Raw genomic sequence first — 27,002 nt, forward strand, 5'->3', positions numbered from 1 at the left:
CTTGTGTGGTGTTAATTTGGAGGCAGATAAAGGTTAGCCAGTGCAGAACAGCCAAGTTGTATAGGATTTCACCCATGCATCAAGAACAACTTCCAAACCAATATGATTCAAGCCCATTGTAGCATATGAGAAAAGACCATATAACTATTCTTTGATACCATAAAAAAATAGAAAAAAAACAAACAAAAGACAGACAAAAACACATCAAAGCAATATCCAAACTGAAAAGCCATAAGTTACTAACTTCTGTCATGTTGCTATTTTTTAAACATTAAAATCTCCAGAATTGCATTCATAGATGACTGAGACTTCCATGATCAGTTACTTTAACTTTCAAAGCCTTTAAAATATTCACAAATATTTTTGATTTTCGTGTATTCTAACTACGATTTACTTAAATGCTTTAATACAAGTACCAATTAAATGCGGTTACAGCATACACACAACAAAAATAACTTACAATACAAACATAATGTTAAAACATTGAACACATATTTCTTTCCCAAAAATCAGTTTTAACCAGAGCTTAAGTGTAATGTGTTATTATGGCCTAAATTAATTGTAATGGTTTAAATATGTATTATAATAACTTTAAAACTGTAAATATTTGGAGTGAAATAACACATTACAATGTGTAAAATACATAGCCATAAGCCTAATCTCAATTTACCCTAATATCAGTATTTTTAATTTTACTTATTTATTTACAAAATATCTACAGAAAGTTATTGTATTCTATACTCAAAACATATGATTCTACAAATGTAGATTCAATACACAGCATTATCCCCCTGTTAATAATTCCAAGCTGAGTTCAAATTTATATTAAAAACTGTAACACAATATGATGAACCTACAAAATGAGAAGAGTTTCAGCAGTTTTTATTTTCATTTAAATGTACTCTCTATCTCTGCAAATCAATCACCAGTTGAGTTAAAATTAAGCCTTGGGCTAAATTAAAAATTGAAATTACTCATCTCTATACTTCACTTAATCTGTTTCACAAGAAAAATAATTATATATGGTTCATATTATTCAGCAATCTGAAATAATTTACAATTCAAAAAACTTGTCATGTCCTCAAGAGACTAAAACAGAATCAAAACATGAAAAACAGAAGAAAAATGTATCATCTTTCACTTTATTCATAAGAATTCAACACAAGACACATTGTGTCTTCTCTACATAATTACGATGATGCTGTGGTAAGTTGACAAAATTCTCTACCATTTTGAATACAATTAGTTACTTTGTTACTTAGGAACATTTACATAAGCAACCAAGCCAAACAATAACATAAATGAAGGGACAACTGGAACAGAACAAGTACTACAAATAGCATCACTCTAGTAGGTGCCTTATGATGAAAAGTCAATTAATTTTGTGCTTCTATAACTGTTATATTTACTGAAAATTAGATATATAGTATGAAGTTACTGTGAGTAATTTTAGCTAAAGTACTTAAGGTTAAACTTCTACTTGTTTAATCAAAATTAGTAAATTAACTTGCAGTGAACATATGTTCTTCGCAAGAATAATAAACAAAAAATCCTAATAACAAAGATCATATGCTTAGCCACAAAAAAACTGCCCAATGTCTGTGAAGAAACTGTTACACCTCAAAAACTATACAAAGAACTGTAACTGAATTAGCAAACACAGAAAATATTGTTAAACTCAGTTCTTTACAGCAGTATTTGGTCTTCATATTTTATACAAAATTCAAGCAACTAATAACTTTGCAACTATTTACTAAGTTTAAAGTTCATCTTCCAAGATGAATGAAATAATTGATTCTTAGCATGTGTTAAAAAAAGGGAATGGGATGAGGCTAATTTATTATTTTTAGGTCAAAGGTCAAAATAAAGTTTTCTAAATTATGATTTTTATGCCTGAAACTGCTGATTAAAGCTTTTGAAGCTGTAAAGAAATAAATTAAAATGATACAAAATGATAAGTTGTATATAGCCAAAGGAAAACAAGTAAAAACAAATTGAAGAATGAGAAGACAGTGCAAATCAAAATACACAGAAACTCCAAAAGACCGACACTGATGTCAATAATAAAAATTATTTAAATCAAAAACTATCGTCTTTTAAATTTTATTTTTCTAATGCTTATTAATTCACAAATTCTTTAACTCAATACTAATAAGGTGAATTTACAAGAAAAAAACAGCATATATAATAATCATAAAATGTACAGTGTGTTTTAATAAATATCAGTTCTTCACTGAGGGTTGATGTTCTCAAAATTGTAATGCGTCAGAAAACTGAATCAAACTGCACAGAACTCCTAAGTAAATTTCTTCCAAGTATACATAAATTTTTAAAGACCATTTTCGTTTAACCACCAGCTACATAAACCTTTTCTAAAAACACAGATTTCTGGAAGAAGAATCACTACAGAATGCCACTAGGTCAGGTTCTAATGTCTATTCACATGTGACTGTTTCTCATGGTAAAATCATGACTGAACCATATTTACTAAAACACAGATTTTGTACTATTTTCTTGAAATAGATATACCCCTCTCCTGCAAAAAACTAGTATTAAAAAAACATACTACAAAAAATGTTTTATATATAAAGCATCTTTTTTCATCCAGAGCATCTAAAAATTAAAGAACTGAATAAAATAGCTGCAAACCTATTTTCTTCCCTAATTAATATTCACATATTTTCAAACTTTTCTCACAATTGAATCTGTTTTGAATGTTTACTGTGAATGCTTTTTTAAACTGCTAACTAATACTTCTAGAAATAAAATGTCGAAAACAAGAGATATACATCAAAGAAAAAAAATAATATTTAAATGAATTCTGATGATACAACATGATTATATCTACAATTGTTATGCTAACTAAACAATTATCTCAAAATTTTCTTAAATGATTTAAACACACAAGTGTCTCCAAAATTAATCACAAGGAAAAAATCTTGGATTTGTCTTAAATTGTTAAAACATTATAACCAATGAATTACAAATATACTTGTGATAGGCTGCTATTACAACAACAAACACTCTTTATTTTATATATATATATATATATATATGAATCCAACATTTAGAAAGGTTTAAAACAATGTTTTTTTGTATAAAGCTTCTGTTTTGATTCTAAAGCTTTTAAAAGTTGTAACATCCAATCACTCAACATCTTTTATAAAACAGTAAACTTGAGCTACATGGTCATTCAAGAAGAAAACAACAATAAAGTTTAATTGCATTGTATCATTTCTTGCTGTTTTTCTTGGTCAACTGACCTCTGTGAGGTGTTACTGGGCGATTTGAAGCCATCTTTCCGTATGGAAAATTTTTCTTGTCTGCTGGTTTCAGAATCTGTAAAGTTGGTTTTTTATGTTACTTTTGTCCAACTGAAATTATTTATAATTATATTTTGACAAATAATTAAAAAACAAATAAATTATTCACATTACACACACATATATTTATAAACTCCCCACACACTTTGAATTGTATAGCATAGAAAAATAACAGCCATAAACTTAAGTTAATATAACTAAATATATACGTAAAAATGGCTCGTTTGGGTTGAGAAAAAATTTTACATAGAGGAGCGAACAACGTTTCAACCTTCTTCAGTCATCGACAGGTTCACAAAGAAAGAAAGAGGAAACTGACCGGAAGCTGACCACATGTTTGAAAGGAGTTGAGTAACTGAGTGTCGGAATGTAGAGGGCAGGGGTTAGATGTTTGAATATATAATTTTCTATTATTTATTTTATTATTTTTAATATAGCTATAAAGGTGTTTCTTTGTATTGGTTTATTTTGGGTTTAAGTTGTTGTATAAGTAAGGCTTCTTTAATTTTGCATTTGTTTACGTTTGCTTCTTTATTTATTATTTAAGTGTTTTCTATGGTTATGTTGTGTTTATTTGACTTATAGCGTTCGAAAACGTGTGAAGGTGACTTTTTATGTTCTTTGAATCTGGTTTCCATTTTTCTACTTGTTTTCCAATATAGAAGTTGTGGCAGTTATCACATTGTATTTTATAAATAATGTTGGTGTGGTGTTTGTCAGTGTAGTTTTTACATAGTATAGACCTCAGTTTTGTGCCTGGTTTTTGAATAAATTTGGTATTAATTGGAATGCCATATTTTGTTACTAATTTTTGCCAAATGTTGGTTATATTTCTGCTGATGTCGGAAGTATATGGTATGCAGTTGTATATGGTTTCGTGATATTTTGATTCATGGAATATATTTACTTTTGTTTATTTTGCTTTTTGTCTAAATGTGTATGATAATGTTTTCTACAGTTTGTGGAGGAAACTTATTGATGTTGATGAAGTATTGTTTTATTTTGTCTAATTCATCATTAATTTTATCTGGTGAGCATAGTTTTATGGCTGTGTTTATTTGGTTTCTTAGTATGTTGAGTTTTTGTTTTGTTTCATGTGCTGAGTCCCAAGGAATGTATAGTCCAGTATGGGTGATTTTTCGGTGGATTTCTGTTTTAAATTGTGTGTTGGTTCTTGTAATTTTGAGGTTAAGAAATGATATTTGATTGCTTTCTTCCTGTTCACATGTGAAGTTAATGTTGGGATGTATAGAATTAATGTGATTGAAAAAATTAAGTGTGTGTTCTGTAGATGTGAATCCCGCAACCGTGTCGTCAACATATCTGTACCAGTATAGTGGTGGATGTAATGCTGTGTTAATTACTTGTGTTTCAACTTGTGTCATAAAAATATTGGCTAGAACTGGTGATACTGGGTTGCCCATACTTAGGCCATTTGTTTGTATATAGTTGTGGTTGTTGAACATGAAGTTTGTCTTCATTGTGGTGAATTCTATGAGAGTTGCTAATTGGTTGCTGGGAATCTCTACTGATGGATTAGGGTCTCAGATGTAGAGTTTTAAGGCTATCTTGCAGGCTTCAGTGGTTGGAACTTCTGTAAAGAGGGATATAATATCGAAACTGTCCATTAAGGCTTTTTGATTAAGTTAATTTAGATTAGACTTGAAATTAAAAGAGTCTTTGATGAATGAGCTGGTTGATATTACATATTTGGAGAATGCCCATGCTATGTATTTACCAAGATTGTAATTAAACAATTCATATGTGGACATTATTGGTTGTAATAGACAATCTGGTTCATGAGGTTTGAGGATGCCGTATATTTGTGGTGTGCGTGAGTCAGTTTTATGTAGGTAGGAATAAAGTGTTTGTGAAATTGTGTTGGCTTTTTTCATTTTTAGTAGTTTTGTTTTAGTAGTGTTTCGTGTGTCTTTGTTAGATTTGTGTGTATTGGTTTAAATTTGTTAGTGTCTGATAGGATGTTCTTCATTTTTTGGATGTATTCATTCGTGTTCATTTAGCGTTACCTTTATCTGGTTTTAGGATTTTTGTGTTTTTGTCTTGTTTTAGGTTTTTAATGGAATTAATGTCTGTTTTCTGTAGAAAGTATCATAAGTCTCCTGGCTAGATTTTCTAAACATGTTTTGATTTCTAAGGTTGGAATGTACCTAGGTGCTATTGCAAAGTTGAGTCCTTTGTTAAGTAGATGTATCTCGTCTGTGTTTAATTGTTGGTAAGATCTGTTAATTATGAGGTTATTCAACGATTTGTCATGATGTCTTTTCTATTGTTTGCATCTTAGTTTTTTTAGTTACAAGAAAATTACAAGAACCAACACACAATTTAAAGAAGCCTTACTTATACAACAACTTAAACCCAAAATAAACCAATACAAAGGAACACCTTTATACTTATATTAAAAATAATAAAATAAATAATAGAAAATTATATATTCAAACATCTAACACTGCCCTCTACATTTCAACACTCAGTTACTCAACCCCTTTCAAACATGTGGTCAGCTTCTGGTCAATTACCTCTTTCTTTCTTCGTGAACCTGATGATGACTGAAGAAGGTTGAAACGTTGTTTGCTCCTCTACATAAAATATTTTCTCAACCCAAACGAGCCGCTTTTACATTTATATTTTTCTCTACAAGTGGATTTTCTTGACATCACTGATTATAACTTAATATTATATACCAAATGATGTGATATATGCATAAAACTGTATTTCACTTTGGAATTTGAGTACTTTTACAATGGAAAGTAAACAAATGTGTGAGTGCATGTGCATAAATAAACTTGATTCTCAGTGAATGAGAAGGAACATAAAACATAAATATAGTCAATTCTTAATTACTTCATTTAATTCTTGAAGAAAAATTCTTGCATTTTCATTTAACTAGTAATGAATAAATAAAAAGATTGTAGTCAATCCAATCTCTTGGATCAGAGCATTTATACAATATTAGTGTCTAGAGAGCCTTTTACAAATGTATTTTGTCATTCCATGCATTATTTCAACAACAAAATCATATTGAAAAAAATGTTTGAGTTTCAATGCAATGGACACATTCAAAACAATAGTTTTCAGATTCCTGAAATAGTCCTCAGGATATTTTTTCCTGTGGACATCAATGTTCCTTGTCATTTTACCAAGTGCAAGAAATGTCTGCTACCAAAGTGATCATTTTTGAAAGATTTCTATTAGCAATGTCAAAGAAGATATATTCGTATCAAACCAATTAGATTTACATTGTATAATAAAGCCATGGATGTATACAATATTGACATGGGGTATATATAAACCAAACACAATAAATATATACGTTGAAACACACTTCTCTCTATTTACATTTCTTTTGTTCATGATTTCATCTTAAAAATATTCCTTTTAATCAGTCAGTGGAAGAAGTCCTATGTTTTTCTTTCATGAAACTACCTCATAAAAAGAAACATTTTGCATTATTAATAATGTTTTTGTTTTTTTTCTCAGATTGAGTGTTCAACATATGAAAACTGAGGGATCAATGTTGATACTGATATGAAATTTTAACTGTTCAGGAAATATAGTGTAACAGATAGACATTTAGCTATATATAGACGTTCCTAAATTAATAAAAAGTGCAGCTATCATAACAATGGCAACAAACCTGACATAGCAACAGGGTTCATAAACTTATCAAAACTAGAAATTCAAGGAATTTCCCAAATGTTTTGCAGGATCAACAGCCTGATCATGAAATCCTAAAAAATAGGTATATGCTGACACCATTTATTCACTGATGCAAAATTTGATAATTTCAGACTGGTCAATGCCATAAAAATAATGAAACAGTGGATGGTACAAAAACTGACAAGACACCACATAATGCAAAAGATATTGTTTAATTAATACATGTAAACATCTAGTTGTTTCCTCTTTCTTTTCATGCCTGTTCTGGTACTGAGCAATGGGTGTAACAAAATTTATATAACAATGCCATTAATCAGACTTGCAGTTACCATGATCAATCAAACTCACAAGTTTGTTTGTTGTTTTTTTTCAAGTCAGAAAAAAGGCTGTGGTTAATTAGCCAGCCAGCTGAACAAATAGTGTGAAAAATGTTTGTTCAGCTATCACAATGCATGTATACAGATTAACCTTAAGCTCATGTTACTCAAAGTAACATAGTTCTGTGACAGCAAATTATGCAGATGACATAAAATCTTGTTTATTTGTATGGTAGTAAATTTATTATTACTCAAACATCACAAAAATAAAAACACTGAACTTTTAAATTATTAATTAAAAAGTTTCATTTTATATATCCAAATAGTTTTAATGTCATTAATTATTTATATTTGTTACTTATCTTTACCAACTGAAGCAGTTATGTGGTCACTAAAATAGGGTAAAAGACCCATAATGGTAAAACCATCAGAATACAACTCATATTTATATCCTAAGTCTACAATGTTGCAATAATATTCTGATGTTAACATTTTCTTTACCTAAAAATGTACTTCCACAAGATTAATGAGACATGGAAGGTAAATAAAATATGTGGACTCTTAAGAATTTCTTTTCAAAGGCCAAAACATGGCTTTTAATCAAATAAAGTTTATTTTCACATACTTAAAGACAAAAAAAAAATAACATTCCATAACATTTAGCATTATATGTAATGGCTTTTGACTATTTTCTTTAATCCTTTCTTATTATGCCTGAAGAAAGAATCAAAAGTCATAGAATTTTGTATTTTATTTTTAGTTATCAAGCTTAAGACTAAAGATTCAGGATGTGCAAAATTCTACCTTTAACAAAAGAGTACAGATGAGACATTCACTTGAACTGGCAGTGTAACTAAAGTATTTCTAAGTTCAAAATGCTCAAACAGAAAAAAAAAAACTCTCCGTCAATGACAATCCAACGAAAAAACTAAGAAACATTCTTAAACAGTTCAATTAGATTCTTTTCTATCTTGCTAATTTCCTTTAAAAGATATCCTGAAACGCTATTTTGTTTTTGGATTTTGCTCATCCACACCTTCTAAATCAGCTTTCATTTTCTTTCACAGATTTCATGAAACATTTTATTTCAACTTTTTTTTTCTGTATCTTACAGATCACATCCTAACTGAGCTTATTTTTCTGTATCTTACAGATCACATCCTAACTGAGCTTATTTTTCTGTATCTTACAGATCACATCCTAACTGAGCTTATTTTTCTGTATCTTACAGATCACATCCTAACTGAGCTTATTTTTCTGTATCTTACAGATCACATCCTAACTGAGCTTATTTTTCTGTATCTTACAGATCACATCCTAACTGAGCTTATTTTTCTGTATCTTACAGATCACATCCTAACTGAGCTTATTTTCTTTTAGTTATATCCTAAAAATATTCAATTTGATTCTTTCTTTTCTTTCTATATTACTTATCACATATTCTCTAACTTTGTTTCAGGTTTCCAAAAATAGTTTGTTTTGATTTTTTTTATTTTTATTTATCTTCTTTGTAACACCTCCTGAATTAGAGTTATTTTCTTTTAGAGATTTTTAGAAACAATTACGTCTAAGGATCCATTTTTGAGGTTTGGAAAATTTTTCTGCTTCTTTTTTTATTTCTTCCTGTAGATGCTTAATGTCTTTCTCCAGCATTCTCTTCTCATTTTTTGTACCCTTGTTGAGTGATTATGTATTACTCATATTTTCACCTAGCAGAATTGCAATATAGAATCATGTTTAAGGTAATCAGTATGTTCTCTCTTCATCCAGCTTTTGTAATTGCATAATGGATTAGCCTCTGAAAGATGTATGTAAGAAGAAAGCTTCTTACATGAGATTTTTCAACGAGATTTTAATTTACAGAAAAATATCTTTCAACAATAACCTGTCTATGTGAAAGTACCAGGAGCAGTTTGGTAATGGACCACAGTTCAAGATTATTTTGTTTTCCTTTCAATTGTTGTGCAAAAAATGTTTTCAAGTACTACTGTCATTATAAAGGAAGTGGTTATGCTAGCTGGGGACTTCATCTTACAAAACAATGCTTGCATTTCCTATTTAGTGTAATTTTGTTCAAGGAATCACTTTAACTCTACAAAGTATGCCAGCATTCATTTTAATTTACTATGCTATTCTGAACTCTTTGTCATTTTAAGTTGACTGAGACAAAAAGTATGCCAAATAAAACTGACTTGAATGTTAATCTTGTCATTAACTTCTTCAGCAGATGAACAATGCACTTCCTTGCCTCTACTTAAAATTTATAAAAATTTTCTCTTGTTGAAAAACCAACATACACTTGAGAAACATAAAATACATTTTATACTTTGCAACTTTCAAGGTGCCAGGAAGTGACTTGATATTTCATATTTAATTACTCTATTCATCAGATTCTCTACCATGTTTCCCCAGTCAATAGACATGAATGGTATTATTCAGTCACCCCAATTGGTAATTCTCAAAATAGCCAGACACATGGTTTGCCACAAAGGTTAAATAATGCAGCTTTGCAGGAAGGAACAAACTGTCACATGTACTTCTTCGACTTCTGGAAGGTGAACTAGCGTCACAATTTTTTCCGCAAAAGTAATTAGATGTGGCAATACATCCAAAGCTCTTGTTGTCACAGAAATGTTCGATATACATCAGTGGGTACAAAACTTCAGTGGGAACACAGATGAGCATGTTATGAATACAAATAATGTCAAACAACAGTGTCCATAAAAAGTCTGTATAAAGCCTTTTAATGTGTTTTCTAGGTACCAAGTGTTGGTGCTAAATGCAGCTTGGAAGCCATTCTGTATATTGTATAAAGTACATGATCCAATAATCACAATCCCTTTATCTATAGCTTCAAACAAGGCACTAGATTTGAAACCTTTATAGAACTTATGGCTGACAATTGTTCCATCCACTGATACCAGTAGCAGGTTTTCTAAATTAAAAGTTTTTGTCAACACACTGATGTCAGAGAGACGATCAGCTGTTGTGTTATGACCTATGAAAGCTGAATCCACATAACAGTAACTGCCTTGTTTGTGACACTGCCCCCCCTTTTTTTTAAGAATCACAGAGAAAATACTAAAAGACAACAAATATGAATTGATTTGAAATTCCTGATATCTTCTTTAACAAGTTCAGATGCTTCTGACTTACTGCAAACTGCTGATAAAAACATGTACGAATGATTTTTCACTGTACAACTGAAAATTTTCTTCCTTCTTGTATAACAATAGGTGTTATTAGTTTTCACACACCATTTGTTAACAAGAAAGATCAGACATCTATTCTGTTATGACAGTTTCAAACTAGTAATCACTATAGTTTTCAGTCATGTCAAAGCTTGTAGTTCATGGCTATTACATCACATAGCATTGATCTACTTTAACCTTAAAAATATTTGCACCAAAGTACTGGGTCAAAGATTCAACACTACTACTAGCTTGAATTTCAGAAATTTAAGTGTGAATCCTTGACTGTTGAATTAACAATGGTCAAGTCTGTACTGTAAAAAGATGTAAGCAGAAAAATGTTTATTTATAGACATGGATGTTATAAATCAGCATATGATGACAGGTATTGTTTTGACAGTAGGGAAGATTGTAATTTGTTCATTATCTGTTCATTTTTACTAAATATTACCCATTTCAAGAAATTCGTAAAAACTTGGCAGTAATATGATTTTCAAACCCCAATTAAAAGAAACACTCAAGAAACACAAACCTTGTAGCAAATTGTAGAAAATAATACTAACCCTATGTGCAAAGGTATGGTTCAAAGTGCAAGTGATTATCTCTTGCAGAGTGACATTCAATAAAGCATTATGTATTTGATGCCAGTTATCAGAGGAGAGCAGATTCCAAATACAATACACAAGGCTACGAAAAAAAAGTAAAACACAAATGCATTTCACAGGTCTTAAATGTTAAGTAAACAAAGTATACAAACTGTAGATTATGCATGGTATATTAATTTTTCCATGACAACTTGTCAGAGTCTGAGTCAGACTAAAATGTTTAGTTTACAAAAATATTTTGACTACAAATACACAACTATTTTTCTGCACATGTGTACACAATAGATTATATATTCTACTATCAGTTTGGCAAGATATATATATGTAGTAAATTCAGAATTATAGTCAACATTCCTTCCCAAATACAAGGCTTGTCCAATGAACCAATCTCATGTACATTTAGTTAATATATTCATAATATGATAAAAATAATATGTATTTAAAATTGTGACTAAATTGCATAAGTTCATCAATTATGCTTCCTAGCTTCTATGGATGTTACTCATAAATTACTTAAGTAAATAATATTGATAACCTGAATGTTACACAGTTACAAAAAAATGTTAAGTAAAGAAATAAAAAACCTTTAACTGTGAAAATAATGATATATTTCTGATTACAAGCTTAAACCAAAAAAACAACATATAATTACCTAAAATATTTATTGTTTAAAGAACTTGAGAAGCATTAGTGTAATAACACTAACCGAGGTCTATTGAAATATACATACTCTAAAACATGCACTGTTAAACATAAAGTGAATAATATTTTCAAGTATATTTATAAGTATGCCTGTTAGAATAAAATCAGTATTAAAAACTATTATGCAACATAAGCTGATTAGTTTTTGCCAGTTTTTGGCTTAAAAGCATCAGATAATGTTCATTTTTAACAGAAATGTGAACACAACAAATAAAGTTCAGAAGGTGATAGTACTTTTGAAATAAAAAAACTGCAAAAGTCAACATTTTTTAAAATAAAAAATGTATTTTCAATAATATTTATCTCCTCTTACACTACGCTATTATTCAATTGCTAGGGTTTCCTTCTTTTACCCATCTAAGCTTCAGCCTTTTATCCACCACTTAACTGCCCTTGACAATATCTGTCTTGTGGCACTCACCACCTGCCCTCTATTCTCATACTGTATATTAGCATCTAATTCAGACAATATTATCATTTTTTCAACAAAACTGCCAAAGTCCACAGCTTCAAACACACGCTTTTAGAGGGTGGAAGGGTGGGAGTGTGTGAAATGAGGTAATTATTATTGTAAATATATTTTTGATTCAAGAAAATGTTAACTTCCAAAACATATACTTACTTCTGATCATACTACAGCTAGAATCACACATACTGATAAGAATGGTCTGCTTAGATGTGCATGTGCCAATAGAGGATTAGTGCAATAGTGGGGAACTGCACTACATCCAGAACAAATAAGTTTTCAAACCAAAACTTAATTCATGCACTGTGGGTGGGATTTGATGTGATCCTTCATCACCATTGGTCAGGTCCCAACCAGATAGCAAAGGTTCCACTGTGGGGGATATAATTATAGGACCATGTTTCTAAATCCTACACTGGTAGCTAAGACATTTTGACTTAAATGTATTTACTTGTGAGTGAAGCCCAACCTTTAGCTATTGAGTGGTGTATCCTGAGCCACTGGAATCATTACAAGAAGTTAAGCAACACCAAAATGGACAAACCTTCTATGCAACCTAAAGAGATCTGAAAGGCATCACCTCAAATTTGAAATGAGAGGGATCCTGTATGCCATACTAAACCTGAGGAAACAGAACTCATCCATTCTGGAATTATAAACACTTTTCCTCACTCCTCAACCCTGTGAGCAAGATAAATTCTCCTTCTCTATAAAATTATGGGGAGAACATGGAACAAATCGTGCTCAATCAATGACTCAGGATGGTACCACTCTGCACTTTCCAGTCCTGGGTTCAGTTCAAAAGAAAAAAAAAAACTAAAATGTGTAAAATTAAGACTTGCCAGGAAGAGTGAAGCATCAAGATCGAATTTGTAGTCAGTCACCTGATTGAAGTTGGCCTTTCCAGTCCTGGGTTCAAGTGAAAATAAAAATTGAAATGTGTAAAAGAAATCGTGTTAAAATATTAAAATGTGTAAAAGAAATCATGTTATAACACTATATAGTCTGATAAAAACCTTAGATTAAGTATAAGACCAATGGCTCTTAAAAATGTAAAAACACGAGTGAGATTGGCAGCATCACCTATAACATGGGCTAAAGTCAAGAGCAAACCTGCCTTTCAAATATCTTTAAAATGGTGTCGTTGTTCTAGGTTGTAACGACAGCATGATAACAAAATGTGGATGATTGTGATCTGAGTGCTGCGTAGACTACACATTGGTGCAGCAGTACCAGGTAAAAAAAAGTGGTGGGTTAAGAACTGTGACCAATGTGTAGCCTTGCCAAAACAACCTCCTCTCTTCAATCCTTACAGAAGCAAGAAGACCAAAGACCTAGAGAAGGTTTGATTTGAAAAAGCTTGTTATTGTGTTGCTCATTCTAAGTTGCCTGCCATCTGGTGTATAGTCTAGATTTGATAACTGGACCATAGTCCATGTATGGAATGATAGATCCAGAACAGACAGACTTTCGCTGCTCTGTCGACTAGCTCATTCCCACAAATACCAACATGACCTGATATCCAAAAGAATTGGACAGAGACAGATGAGAGAGAAAGATTGGCCAGTTTGTTTTCGATATTGATGAGAAGAGGGTGGTGGCTATCATGGAATGATTCCAGGGCCAATAAATAGCTGAGTGAGTCTGTATATATTGTACAATTTGTATATTGCATTATTCAATATGTTTAGGGCAAGAGAGATGGCATACAAGTCAGCAGTGAAAAGAGAAAATTGTAAGGGGGGAGTCTGTGTGCCACAATCAAACTGTCAGAGTCCACTAAGTCACCCAATTTGGAACCACCTGTATATATAGGAATGGATGGATCATCTGATATTTCCAGTTGGGTGTACCTGCTTTCCTCAGATAGCTCAAAGATAGGTTACAATTGGAGACAGTAATTTGCCATGGTGGAATAGGCTGATTTGAAGAAACTGCAATGTTATTCAAGGTTAAATTCAATTCTTATAAATGTGCCTGGATACGGAGACTAAAAGGAACAATGGCAGATTTTCTGTTATTAAAAAGTGTGGTCCATTGTGGTTGGAAAACATAGCTCAAGGTAGGATGCTATGGTAAAGAACAAAGTTTGGAAGCATACATTAGAGACAGCTGCAAATGGCAAATATACAGAGGGAGTTCATGAGATTTCACATACAGACTTTGCACGGGAGAAGTACGAAAAGCTCCACTGCAAAGCCGAAGCCCCCTGGTGATGGACAGGATCCAACATTTTCAGTGCTGAGGTTCTGGTAAAACCATAAACCACAGACCCATAGCCAAGTTTGTATCGGACGAGGGCACAATAAATTTTGAGCATTGAGTATCAATCTGCTCCCCAAGAAGTAGAAGAGAGGACATGTAGAATGTTCAATGCTTTCAGACATTTGATATGAAGTTGCTTGATATGCAATATAAAATTTAATTTACAATCAAATATAAGACCTAAGAACTTTGCCTCAGGGATGACAGGAAGTACAACATCATCAAGACGAAAATCTGGATCTGTGTGGATGTCCCGTTTGTGGCAGAAATGCACACAAACGGTTTTAGAGAGTGAAAGTTTAAACCATTTGCCATCGCTCACTTCAGTATCTGATTGATTGCAGTTTGTAGCTGCCGTTCAATACACCTCATGTTTGATGACTGACATGAGATGTGAAAGTCATCAACAAAAAGACCGTTTGCAACTATAGGGGGTAGCCGTTCACTAATGGCATTAATCTTTATAATACAAAGTGTGATACTCAGTATACAGCCCTGAGGGACTCCAAGTTCCTGTGTGAAAAAAAATGAGAAAGTGTTAATCCCATACGGACTTGGAATCGACGCTTCATTAAGAATTGCTTGATGAAAAGTGGTAAGTTGCCACGCAATCCATATAAGTGAAGGTCTCATAAGATGCCATATCTGCCTTTTGTATCGTAAGCTTTTTCTAAATCGAAAAAAACAGTAACAAGATGTTGTCGCCTTAAAAAGGCTTCTCCGATTGATGTTTCAAGGCGAAGTTAAGTGGTTTATCGCAATGTGTTGTCTTCGGAACCCACACTGAGTAGGTGAGAGGAGGTTGTTTGATTCAAGAAACAAATTATCCTCTCTAAGACTTTACTGAGACAACTTGGCAAAGCAACTGGGTGGTAATTCGAAGGAATCATTGGATCCTTCCCAGGTTTCAGAATAGGGAATATGATAGCTTGTCACCAAACATTAGGATAAGACATTTTCTTGCCATATCCAATTAAATACAGCTAGGAGAATTGTAAGAGAGTTCTGGGAAAGGTAGTGTAACATCTCATAATGTATATTATCAGGTCCAACTGATGTATTGCCAGACCGATTAATTGCAAGTTTGAGTTCCATCAGTGTAAGGGGGCAATTGTAGTCATAGGAATGGTCAGTTGAAAAGGAAAGAGGTAGATGCTCTGCCTGTGTTTTAAAGGCTAAAAAGGAAGGGGATAAGTTTGAAGAGCTAGATACACAAGAGAAGAAGTCCCCAAGAGTACTGGCAATGCTCTGTGCATCTGCAAGTTCATGGCCATCAGTTATTAAGATAGAGAGGGGGGTAGAAGTATATCTTCCACTCACCTTCTGGATCTTATCCCATATAACTTTTGTGCTGGAGGTATATTTAATCTAAGATTCCTTCAGGCTTTGATGTCTAACTTGCCGAGCATGTGCACAGGCTTGCTGAAATGCAATGAGGATTGAGAGCGTGGGGTATCTTCGAAATTTATCCCAAGCACGTTTCTGAGTTTTTCGTGTTGTAGAACAGGCAGAATTTCACCACGGGTGAGGATACCATGGGAAACATATCGAGGCTTTAGGGATGCAGGGAGTAGCAGCTTGTATAATACTGTTGGTTACTGCTGCTATACAATCATCTTTGAATGATTTACAGAAGATGGCAGAATCAAGTTCCAAGAGAGTAGTGAAAGAAGGACAGTTCCCCTGGACCAACTTCCACTGAGATACACAGGTCTGGTGGTACTGATAACGGCCAATCTCTCGCAATATGATGGGAAAATGGTCACTACCTTATGGATTGATGTCAACCTCCCAGGAAAAGTGGGTGAGTAGCAACATATCCTTATACAGAATATTGGCCAAGAGACTAGGGAGAGTGCAGAAGCAGACAATCAAATCAACATAGATGTTAAGAGTGGTCTTAACTTATCATGAAATTAATATGGTAATTACTATGAAACTTCTAACAAAGGTTTGAAGGATGATAAATATCTTAACCTTCTAGTTAGGGTTAGATGAATCGTAGAAAAGTGTGATCTATTCAGTTTGACCACAGACTCAATTCTAGAACCCCAAAATTTTCAGGAGCTTGTCTATTCTTTGAGTCTAAACATGTCTCCACCTTGCAGTGGTAGGCTGAAGCATGTTGTTCTGACAAACATGGTGGACAAAGCATAGCTGTCCTTTCATGTAAGTAGGCAGTAAACCTCTCCCTGCATAAGCCACAATATCATGGGATGGAGGGAGAACTTAGTATTTTCCTCACACCTTAAACACCAACAAGGAACAGACTCAAAAACAACCAAGGAAAGACCAAAAACATCACACGCACTCAATTTACCAACTGAAGAAAAGGAGCTGGAAGTGGCTGATCCCAATTTGCTTCCTGAGTAGCCTACAGAATAAAGGAAGGTACTGGAAAAAAAAACATATCTAAATTCTCTCCAGATCACCTGCAAATGCAACCTCAGAGCCCCCTAGAGAAACACCACTGGACCAGTATCTCACTATGAATAATGCCAAAGACAGCCTCAACTGATAGTCTGCTATACTTTGATTATTACTTATCACAACATATATCAACAGGCACTCTTAAAGGTATAAGCAGTAAGACTTTAGTCATTGTCAGAATGTTGGGATATTTTTCCACTACTCTAGGCTTGATAAAAAGTGAGACAGTTTGGCTTGTATTTCAAAAAAATTATTAAACCACTCTAATATGTATTTTGATACATCTCGCATATAATTCACTACAATAAGAACTAAAATCTGAATAACATTTAATTTTGTATCTAACTAACATATTTATAGGTGAGAAATAACAATTAAGCACAAGAGCAAAGTCAAAAGCAGCAACAACACTGCATGTTTGACAAGTTCTCAATGTAATTCTTTGTACCAATTTTAAAACAACTGTTTGGAAATAGTATTTGAAAATGTGGCTTCCTATAAACTGCGTGTGTGCTATCTGTCACAAGTTCTAAGAAATTCAAGGAGCTTCAAAGAAGAATTTGTAAACACAACAATTAATCTATATTCTGCCTGTAGATAAAACTATGGTGTACAAGAAGAGCTTTTTAAGTTGCAGAAAAGTTAAACTTTTGTGTATTTGTGCACCATACTGAAGTTTAAGAATTTTTCTTTAAGGTTTCTTTTAAAATAAAGAAATTAAAACTTAGAAACCATAAACTTTGAACTATAATGTACATTTCAATGCAAATGTCACTGATATACATCGATAGTAAGATTACCAAATTACGTTTTGAATATAACAAAGTAAAATCTCATGAAATTTGCAGGACAGGGATGCCCATAATTACTGGTCAGTCAAAATGCCATATACATCAGCATTTATAAGTAAAAATACATTAAAAGAATCAAACTTAAGATGAGTTATGTCATTAAGATGCAAAAATGCACACAACAAGTTGCAATTACAAAATGTTGTTTAGAATTAATATAGCTATTCTAAGCATGTCTTCTTCTATTACATATTGTTTCACAATGAACAAAATTGAGAAATGAGGGGAAATAAAGAAAACCACTTACCTGAAATGAACACATAAGAGTTTCATCAACACTCATCATAGCTCCTGCATTGTCAAACTCACCACAGTAGTTAGGAGCTGAGAAAAGAGTCACCAACTGACGCTTTGCAAAGAATTCATAGCCATCTTCAACAACCTTTCATGTGCAAAAGAAGATGAAGTTACTAAAATTGTATGATACTAAGATTATACATGTAAAATAGACTTCTCTCATTATAAAGTTCACCTGCAAGCAGAGTGATAAAAACCTGTCACTTCCACAGAATAATTAATCATCTGTATAAATGACACATACAAGTAAATATTTAATGGGACCTTTTAAAATTTTTGCAAAAATACCTAGAATTCAATTTATTTCTCTTACTTCTAACAGTGTTTCAAAAATGTACTTACATATCACATCAAAATCAGTCTAAATTCTTAATCAGGTAATTCTGCTAGACTTAAACTCAAATTTACTACATTAATTACTGATATTTAATCTTAAAACATACCTTGAATACTTTGTAGAATTAACTCAAAAAAGAATTCACATTTTTAAAAATAAACTTTAAACAAAAAATTGTTAATACAACCAAGCCTTTATAATAGATAAACTCAACTAAAAATAAAATTAACATTTTTATGCAGTACTCTAATAAAAAAGGGTTTCAATCCTACAACTGTTTCTTTTAATCTTTATTTTAAATTTCAGACATTAAACTATAGGTGTGAAAAAAAACAATGTTGCAAAATGAAAAATGTTTGTTAAAACATTTGCTGAAAACCAACCTGATGAGCTCGACATATTAAATCCAGATCATGTTTGTGAAGAAATTTGGCTACTATATCAGCACCAAATGTATATGAAACTCCACGATCATTTTCTCCCCATCCCATTACATCTTTATCTGGGTCGGACCATAGTAAATCACACAACAGCCCCTGATCTGGTACATCTGTAGGTCGCATTATACGCCTGATTTGTTCCATTGATTGCAGATCTGGGCTTAAACCTAGCAAGCAAGTTTTACACCAAATCCTTTTTACATAACTTTCACTAATTGTTTCAAAAGTCAGAAACCATCAAAATATTTCTAAGTCCCACCTTCATTATTATTATGATTTTTTTGCATATTTTCTCTATTACACACATTTTTGTTGTTGTTGTTGTTGTTACAGTAATTGACTGAAATGTCAAGAACATGTAGAAAATATTCTGCTGCTGTACTGTGTCATAATATACATGCCAAACATTTCAAACAGCTAATAAAGGTGGGACTTATAAAATCATGATGGTGAACAAATATAGCATCATGAAATACAAGGAATCATTATTACTGTTTACAAATTAAATGAAAAGTAATGAAAGAAAATTCTTCTATTTTATGTGTGGCAGCAGATTCATATGTAGTTAGCAAATGCTGAGCAATCATAATACATTTTCTGAACAGATTTCCTACACATAATTTTATATAACTACAGTCTAAAAGGAGTTATTCAAGCATTCTAATTTCTGTTAGCTTTATCATAAATAAAAACTAAAATTATAACTTTTAGATATAATAAAATATAAAATTTTAACATGTTAGAAAGGTGTTAGATAATTTATTAACACAAATGTTAATTCATGGAACATGTTTTGTTGGCTATCAGCATTACAAACATGCAGATATAACCTTCAAATAAAAGCTATAAGGTTGAGATCTATTGTCAGAGTTAGAGTTGCAATTTGTTATTAAACTTTTATTGGTAATTAAAGACTTAAGTGTTTATAAAATGGCACCAGCTATAAAACTTAAAGAGTCTGTTGAAAATAAACAAAAATAAATAAGTATTTCTTCCTCACACTCTAAGTTTATTCAAAGTCTGCATGGTACAAATTTTTACAGCTATACTTAAAATCTAATCAAACTACTTAATTATCAATTTGCACAAATAAATTTGACATCAAAATGTTAATAAATTAAATTTTAATACTATATGTTATATAACAGAAAGGTAGTAAAACAAAAGTAAACTGTCACAAATTTAAAGCTCTTTAGGATAAACAATTGTAGCACCCTGTTACAATCTGCAGTCACTCTAGAGGGAAACAAAATGATGAGTAATTTATATATATTATGTATCTGTATGGTGGTTACAAAGTTGGTCCAGTAAATAAAATCTGTATAAAGTTAGGCTTGACAAGGTAACATAAAATACAGGTCTGCTGACAAAAATATGTTTTATATTTATTAAGGAGGTTTTAGAAGTTATGCAACAGTAATTTGAAAAGTTTTATATGAAGGAAAGTATTTTTTAACCTTAACATGAAAATAACTTTGCACTTAAGACAGTCAAAACTAGGTTCAAAAGATTCATAATATTTACTAAAAAACTCCCAAATTTCATGAAGTACACAAACATATTAAAGCTACAGTATGATCACAAGTCAGACACATTAACCAACCCCATATGCAAAAATCGAACAAATGTCAAAAAATAAACAAAAAGTAGCTTTTCTTAGTTGTGGGTTGTCCCTTGCCAACTCACCTAGTGCTTCTCAGTTCATGTCATAGATTCCCTTGAAAAAATTTGAGCAAAAAAACTTCATTTTGATTTATTCAGCCATGCAGTACAGCTTTAGTGTTTTGTATGGCTAAATAAATCAAAATGAAGTTTTCAAGAATATCTATGACATGAGCTGGGAAAAGCTTTTTTTCTGGGTGAGTTGGCATAGAATGACCCTTATGTGTACTTTTTGAAAAAATATATACACAAAAACTTTTTACAGTAAATTCTTTAGACTTAAGGAAACAACTTATTGTTTCAGTTAGACAAAAATGCAGATTCACTAACCTCCATGACAACAAAAGATCTTTTCATCAATGATGGCAGATACTGGTAAGCAGTTGAAGCAGTCTGTGAAAGTTTTCCAAAGTTTTATGTTGTATCTTCTCTTACCTTGAAACCAAATCAAATGTTACAAAAATTGAACACTAATTTTTGCAACAGTGAAGGAATTAAACAATTCTAGCTTGATCTCTGAATAATTATTGTAAATTCGTGATGACGAGAAAACCCACTAGATGAGAACTTTATATATGTAAAAAAATGGCTGGTATGGGTAGAGAAAGCACTATGTAAAGGAGGCGAACAAGCGTTTCGACCTTCTTCGGTCATCATCAGGTTCATCAAAGAAGGTCAAAGCGTTGTTCGCTCCTCTACATAGTGCTTTGTCTACCAATACCAGCCGTTTTTTTACACGTATAATTATTATAAATTGTTTATTACTTTAACTGTTTGAATGGCAGTGAAAGTAACTTCCAGGTACTAACTTTTCAAACACTTATTTAATTTTTATATTCATTTTCAAATAAAATCATATATTACATATAGGTACATATACGCAGCATACAAACATACTTACATTCATCATAAAAACCATATATCCTGTTGATGCTGGCACATTCATGATTTCCACGTAGGAGAAAAAAGTTTTCTGGATATTTTATTTTATATGCTAATAAAAGGCATATTGTCTCCAGAGACTGTTTCCCCCTGTCCACATAATCTCCCAAAAACAAGTAGTTACTCTCTGGAGGGAATCCACCATATTCAAATAGGCGTAAAGATCATAGAACTGGCCATGAACATCACCTGAAAAAACAATATCAAAGACAAAAATAGCTGAAATGCATTCATTCAAACAAACATTCTGTCCTACAAAGCTAAAAAATCAAACAAATTTTAAACAAGTTAGAGGCTATTCTTATCTTAATATGGGGTCATTCCATGCCAACTCATCCAGAAAAAAATAACTTTTCCCACTTCATATCATAGACTTTCTTGAAACAATTCAAGCAAACCCTTCATTTTGATTTATTCAGCCATGCAAATTCCTAAAACTGTACTGCATGGCTGAATAAATCAAAATGAAGTTTTGCTTAAATTTTTCAAGGAAGTCTATAACATGAACTGGGAAGCCCTAGGTGAGTTGGCATGGAATGACCCTATAGCATTAGAACAATACCTAGTTTGGTTAATTATAATCCAGATAGGACCAATGAAACATCAATTATTTTACAAAATTTTACACTGTTTCCTGACCTAAAATGTTTGTTAGGTAAATAAATCTAGCTCATACTTGCTATTGTGATGACATTAATATGAATGGAAGCTTCTAAAATAGAACAGTTGTCAAATATGGCATATTCTTTGTAAGGGAAATATGGCACAAGTGTGCCTGAAAAAAATGAGAAGTGTGCAATAAAAAGATTAATTCAAGTGATATTTTTTGTCTATTAAAGATTTTTGAAAAGATACTCTAGTAATCAGTGATGTCAAGAAAACACACTTGTAGAGAAAAATATATAGGTAAAAACGGCTCGTTTGGGTTCAGAACATTGTTTTTACGTAGAGGAGCGAACAATGTTTCGACCTTCTTCGGTCACCATCAGCCGTTTTTAAATACATATTTATACTCTAGTAACATTTTTAGAACCTGAACAAAATATTAAAATTGAAACTTATTTTACAATTAGATAATTAGTTGTTCTTAGATTGTAGTAAACCTTACCCATTTTTTGGAAAATAACTTCTGTTATAAACTTTAATAAAAACTGTATGAAGATAAAAAATGTACAATTACCTTTAATTACCAGTTAACAAATTAATTGTGAAATGATTTTGTCTATTAGCCTCTATTATGTGATACATTTCATTATTTAATAAATAAATCTAAATTAAAAATGGGAGAAAAACATTAACAAGCCCACTGAAATTTTTAAGTAATTGGTAAGATATCTATATAACATTATCAAAATCTCAACAAATCATGAATACTAAGGCAAAAATATTTAAATTAATTTTCAGAGACATAAATATTAAATTCTTATCATAAGAAAACTACATTCTGTGTTTAAAAGTTTAGTAAATATTTTACTTAACTTTTGTCTATCTTACTTCACAGTTTTGAATTCTGAACAACACAAATACTGCTATCACAGTTTTATACACTAAATGTATGCCTTTTTCACTGCTAACTAGAGCAGATGTCACTTACCACATATTTTAAGTGGTGCTTCTAGTTCTAAAAGGATGGGTTGACTGAGGAATATTTCTCGTGATTTCAAACACAACCCTCGAATTTCCGCTTCACTTAACTGGACATTTTTACCTGGTCGAGATCCTCTAACTGTAAAAGAATTATAATTTAGAAATGCAACTACAAGTGAGCATACTCAAAGTCCAGACTATCAATACTGAAAATATTTTTTAAACATCAAAATAACCATGCATATGGGTCATTTCATGCCAACTCATCTAGGGCTTCCCAGTTCATGTTATAGATTTCCTTGAAAAAATTTACGCAAAAACTTTCTTTTGATTTATTCAGTTCTGCAGTACAGCTTTAGGATTTTGCATAGTGTAATAAATCAAAATCAAGTTTCTGCTTACATTTTCAAGAAAATCTATGACATGAACTGGAAAAAGTTAATTGTTTTCTGAGTGAGTTGGCATGGTATGACCCATAAACTTTAATATACATTCTTGTTCACAGAGAGCTAATTTATGGAATACTTTGCAAATAATGTTATTTGTCCTTGATTTGTAGTTTGCAACAATAAACCACATCTTACAGAAGATTTGTTCATCAATGGTCACAAAACACAAATGCTATAATATTAATTTTTAACACAAAAATCATCATTTATTTTTAAAATATTACATTACTAAACAAATGAAATTTACTTTAAAAAGCTTTTACTCTTCTACAACTTCCCCCTCAATATTTCATACTACTGACTTGCATTATACCCATTTCAGCTAAATAATGGGCCTTTGTGTTTTTTCTCATAGCAAAGCCACATCAGGCTATCTGCTGCATCCACAAATTGGAATTGAACCCCTAATTTTAGAATTGTAAATCCAAAGACTTACTGCTGTCCCAGTAGGGGACTGATGGGTCTTTAAAGTTGAATTACAAAGAACTAACTTAGAAAAACACATTTACTTGTTGTTGTTTTTTTTATTACAAATGTTAAGCTTATTTATTTCTAATGCTTCAATAGCTTTAAGCATTGAAGTCATAACTCGGAAGTTATTGTACTACAAAAACAAATTTCAAAGGAACTTTTAACTCTCAACAGTCAGTCAAGTTAACAATATCTGGTATTGACCAAAAAAACCTTTGGGGCAATGATGTGAAGGAGACAAAATAATGATATGAAATGTTCACAAATTTCTGATTTGAAATATGAAGTGGTCAGCTTAATAAGAATACGAAAGAAACTTGTTTACGTTTATTGACCTTTATCACAAGTCTTAAATGTTAGGCTTACTGCTTATAAGAGGGCTTACAGAATCACAAAAAAAGTACTGCGACAACGAATACTTAAGAACATGCATAGTGAACTGCTATTGATATCACTTTGTGTTTGTGTTGGGATGGTGTCGTCACAGCCTGAAATATTTTCAACTTTTTTAAACGGTAGAGACAATTAAAAAAGAAAAATGTTAGTAGAACTAGAGTAGACTATAATACTAGTACTACTTACCGTAGCGAGTTTAATAACATTAGTACTACTACTAATGAAAAGTATTACCAATGACTTTGTGAACTTCAATAATATCAACGATCGTTATCTTCTATATTTTAAATTATTTATAGTATAAATTCTACAATTAATGAATATTGAAATTGCATATTATCGAAGCCTCAACAAAACTAAGCCTAATTCAACTGTATACACAACTGCGAGACAAATTTAACTTTCAGCTAAGTTACTTGACTAAGTAACTACCGATAAACGTAATTCCACCATTCGCTAACACTGATAGTAATATAGGCTAATACTGAAAAGTAATATGTGCTAACCTTCCAAAAGTCGAGCAATAATACTATCGATATTTAATTTATCAGAATCTGCCATTTAATTATTATCTTAGAATGTACTGAAAATCATATGATAAAAAATATAGTCCTTGTTGCTTGCTTATTCTAACCCACTACGAATACGAGTTCTTCAACATATACACACAATCATGCGATAAAAAAAACAACAAAAAAAACTCGAACCTATCCTATTTTAGCCTATGTGGCAAATTGAAACTGCAATTAGGCTCATTCTCAATATTTTATTAAAATCAGAAATATCTACCAATATATTACAAGGCTTACATGAAATTCAGAATAATATACATATCATTTTTATGTATTATACTGGGAATTAATTTAGTTTTTGCGAATATCCCCAATTCAACACTTCGAACTTCGTTTTCTATAGTCTTCGATAAAAAAAAAACAACAACGAACGTTTACACAATCAGAACCAAATTAAAAATTAGGTAGAATAGATAACAGATACTTCACTTTTAAAGGAATAAACGAATGTACACTTTTTAATATATATATTTTTTCATTTTACTTAATTGAATGATCCTTGTATTTACATTGTTTCAGTACAATTCATACAAAATAATAAATTGGAATGTAACTAAAAAGCATTAATATTTACGGCACCTTCACTACTATCAAAGTCCTTATTTTATTTCAAAATAATTATGATATATAAATGTAATATAGGATAGAGTTTGTTTGTTTTTGAATTTCGCGCAAAGCTAATCGAGGGCTATCTGCGCCAGCCGTCCCTAATTTAGCAGTGTAAGGCTAGAGGGAAGGTAGCTAGTCATCACTACCCACCGCCAATTCTTGGGTTACTCTTTTACCAACGAATAGTGGGATTGACCGTCACATTATAGCGCACCAACGACTGATAGGTCGAGCATGTTTGGTGCGACCGGGATTCGAGCCCAAGACCACCCGATTACGAGTCGAACACCTTAACACGCTTTGCCATGCCGGGCTTTCGTATGCTTAAATGTATTGGTAGTAATAACTTCTATGTATTATTTTTATTGTTGCGACTGAAAACACAGCAGCTACAAAGTGGCTGTTTCCTTTAAAAGTGCAAAAATCGTAACAGCTTTATATTAAGCGTTTACAACCTTGTGGTATAAATATTGTTTATTGAAGTTGAACTGAGGTAACTCAAGAGGGATATTGAATAAATCTGTAGAATAACAGGAGTTTCGGCTGGGATATTATTAGGAAGTAATACAGCATCTTTGAATCACCAATTCTGAGAAAGAAAGAGACTGGACACAGTTTAATGCATAACATAACAGTCTTTACTAATTCACAAACAGTGAGTATTTACTGTTTTTAAACATGTTTATTGACTCTTCCTTCAGACTACTTGTTCTTCAAAGTCATGTCACAGATTGTTTAAATCCGATGTTCTCAATCTCACAATAAACTTGTAACTTACGTTTAGCCATCAGTGATACTCAGATGGCTAGTCATTCTTATTAAACCATAGACGAAGCTGTAACCTCAAAATATACCTGTCATGTCACTGAAGAACACTGATATTTAATCTTTGCATAGCATGTAACATTATAGCAAAACTAACCAAGAGCAGAATGTGTATCTCCTAGAGAATGACAAAGGTAGTTAGATTCATACAAACAAAATAGTAGTGAATGTAATTTACAGACATATTGAAATATTCTATACGTATACAATTTTCCTAAATATTTTATTAACATTGTTTCAGTACAAGATGCAGTTAAAGATACCTAAAAATACGCTACTAGGGTTTGTTTTGAATTTCGCGCAAAGCTACGCGAGGGCTCGGCGCTAGCTGTCCCGAATTTAGTAGTATAAGACTAAAGGGAAGGCAGCTAGACGCCACCACCAACTCTTGGGCTACTCTTTTGCCAATGAAAAATGGGATTGATCGTAACATTATAACGCCCCCACGGCTTAAAAGGCGAGCCTATGTGGTGTGACGGGGATTCGAATCCAGTGCCTTAACCACCTGGCCATGCCGAGCCTGCTAGCAGTTCTCGAAAGTAACACTTTCATGGTGAATATTGCACCTAAATATTCACTTTTTATCT

The 27,002-nt window shown here is 31.9% G+C and overlaps 1 pseudogene across 1 annotated transcript; it reads right to left on the reverse strand.

Annotated features, from left to right (window-relative positions):
* Positions 1 to 1,121: 1,121 nt before the first annotated feature.
* On the reverse strand, positions 1,122 to 25,092 carry LOC143236830 (serine/threonine-protein phosphatase PP1-gamma catalytic subunit A-like; annotated as a pseudogene). The gene is made up of 7 exons (XR_013019765.1): positions 24,916 to 25,092; positions 23,101 to 23,232; positions 21,466 to 21,695; positions 20,895 to 20,999; positions 18,846 to 19,069; positions 18,076 to 18,210; positions 1,122 to 3,339 (listed from the first exon to the last, which is right to left on the reverse strand). The product of XR_013019765.1 is annotated as a serine/threonine-protein phosphatase PP1-gamma catalytic subunit A-like (transcript).
* Positions 25,093 to 27,002: the final 1,910 nt, after the last annotated feature.

Source organism: Tachypleus tridentatus, chromosome 13 (genome assembly GCF_004210375.1).
Source record: "Tachypleus tridentatus isolate NWPU-2018 chromosome 13, ASM421037v1, whole genome shotgun sequence".
Lineage (NCBI taxonomy): Eukaryota > Metazoa > Arthropoda > Merostomata > Xiphosura > Limulidae > Tachypleus > Tachypleus tridentatus.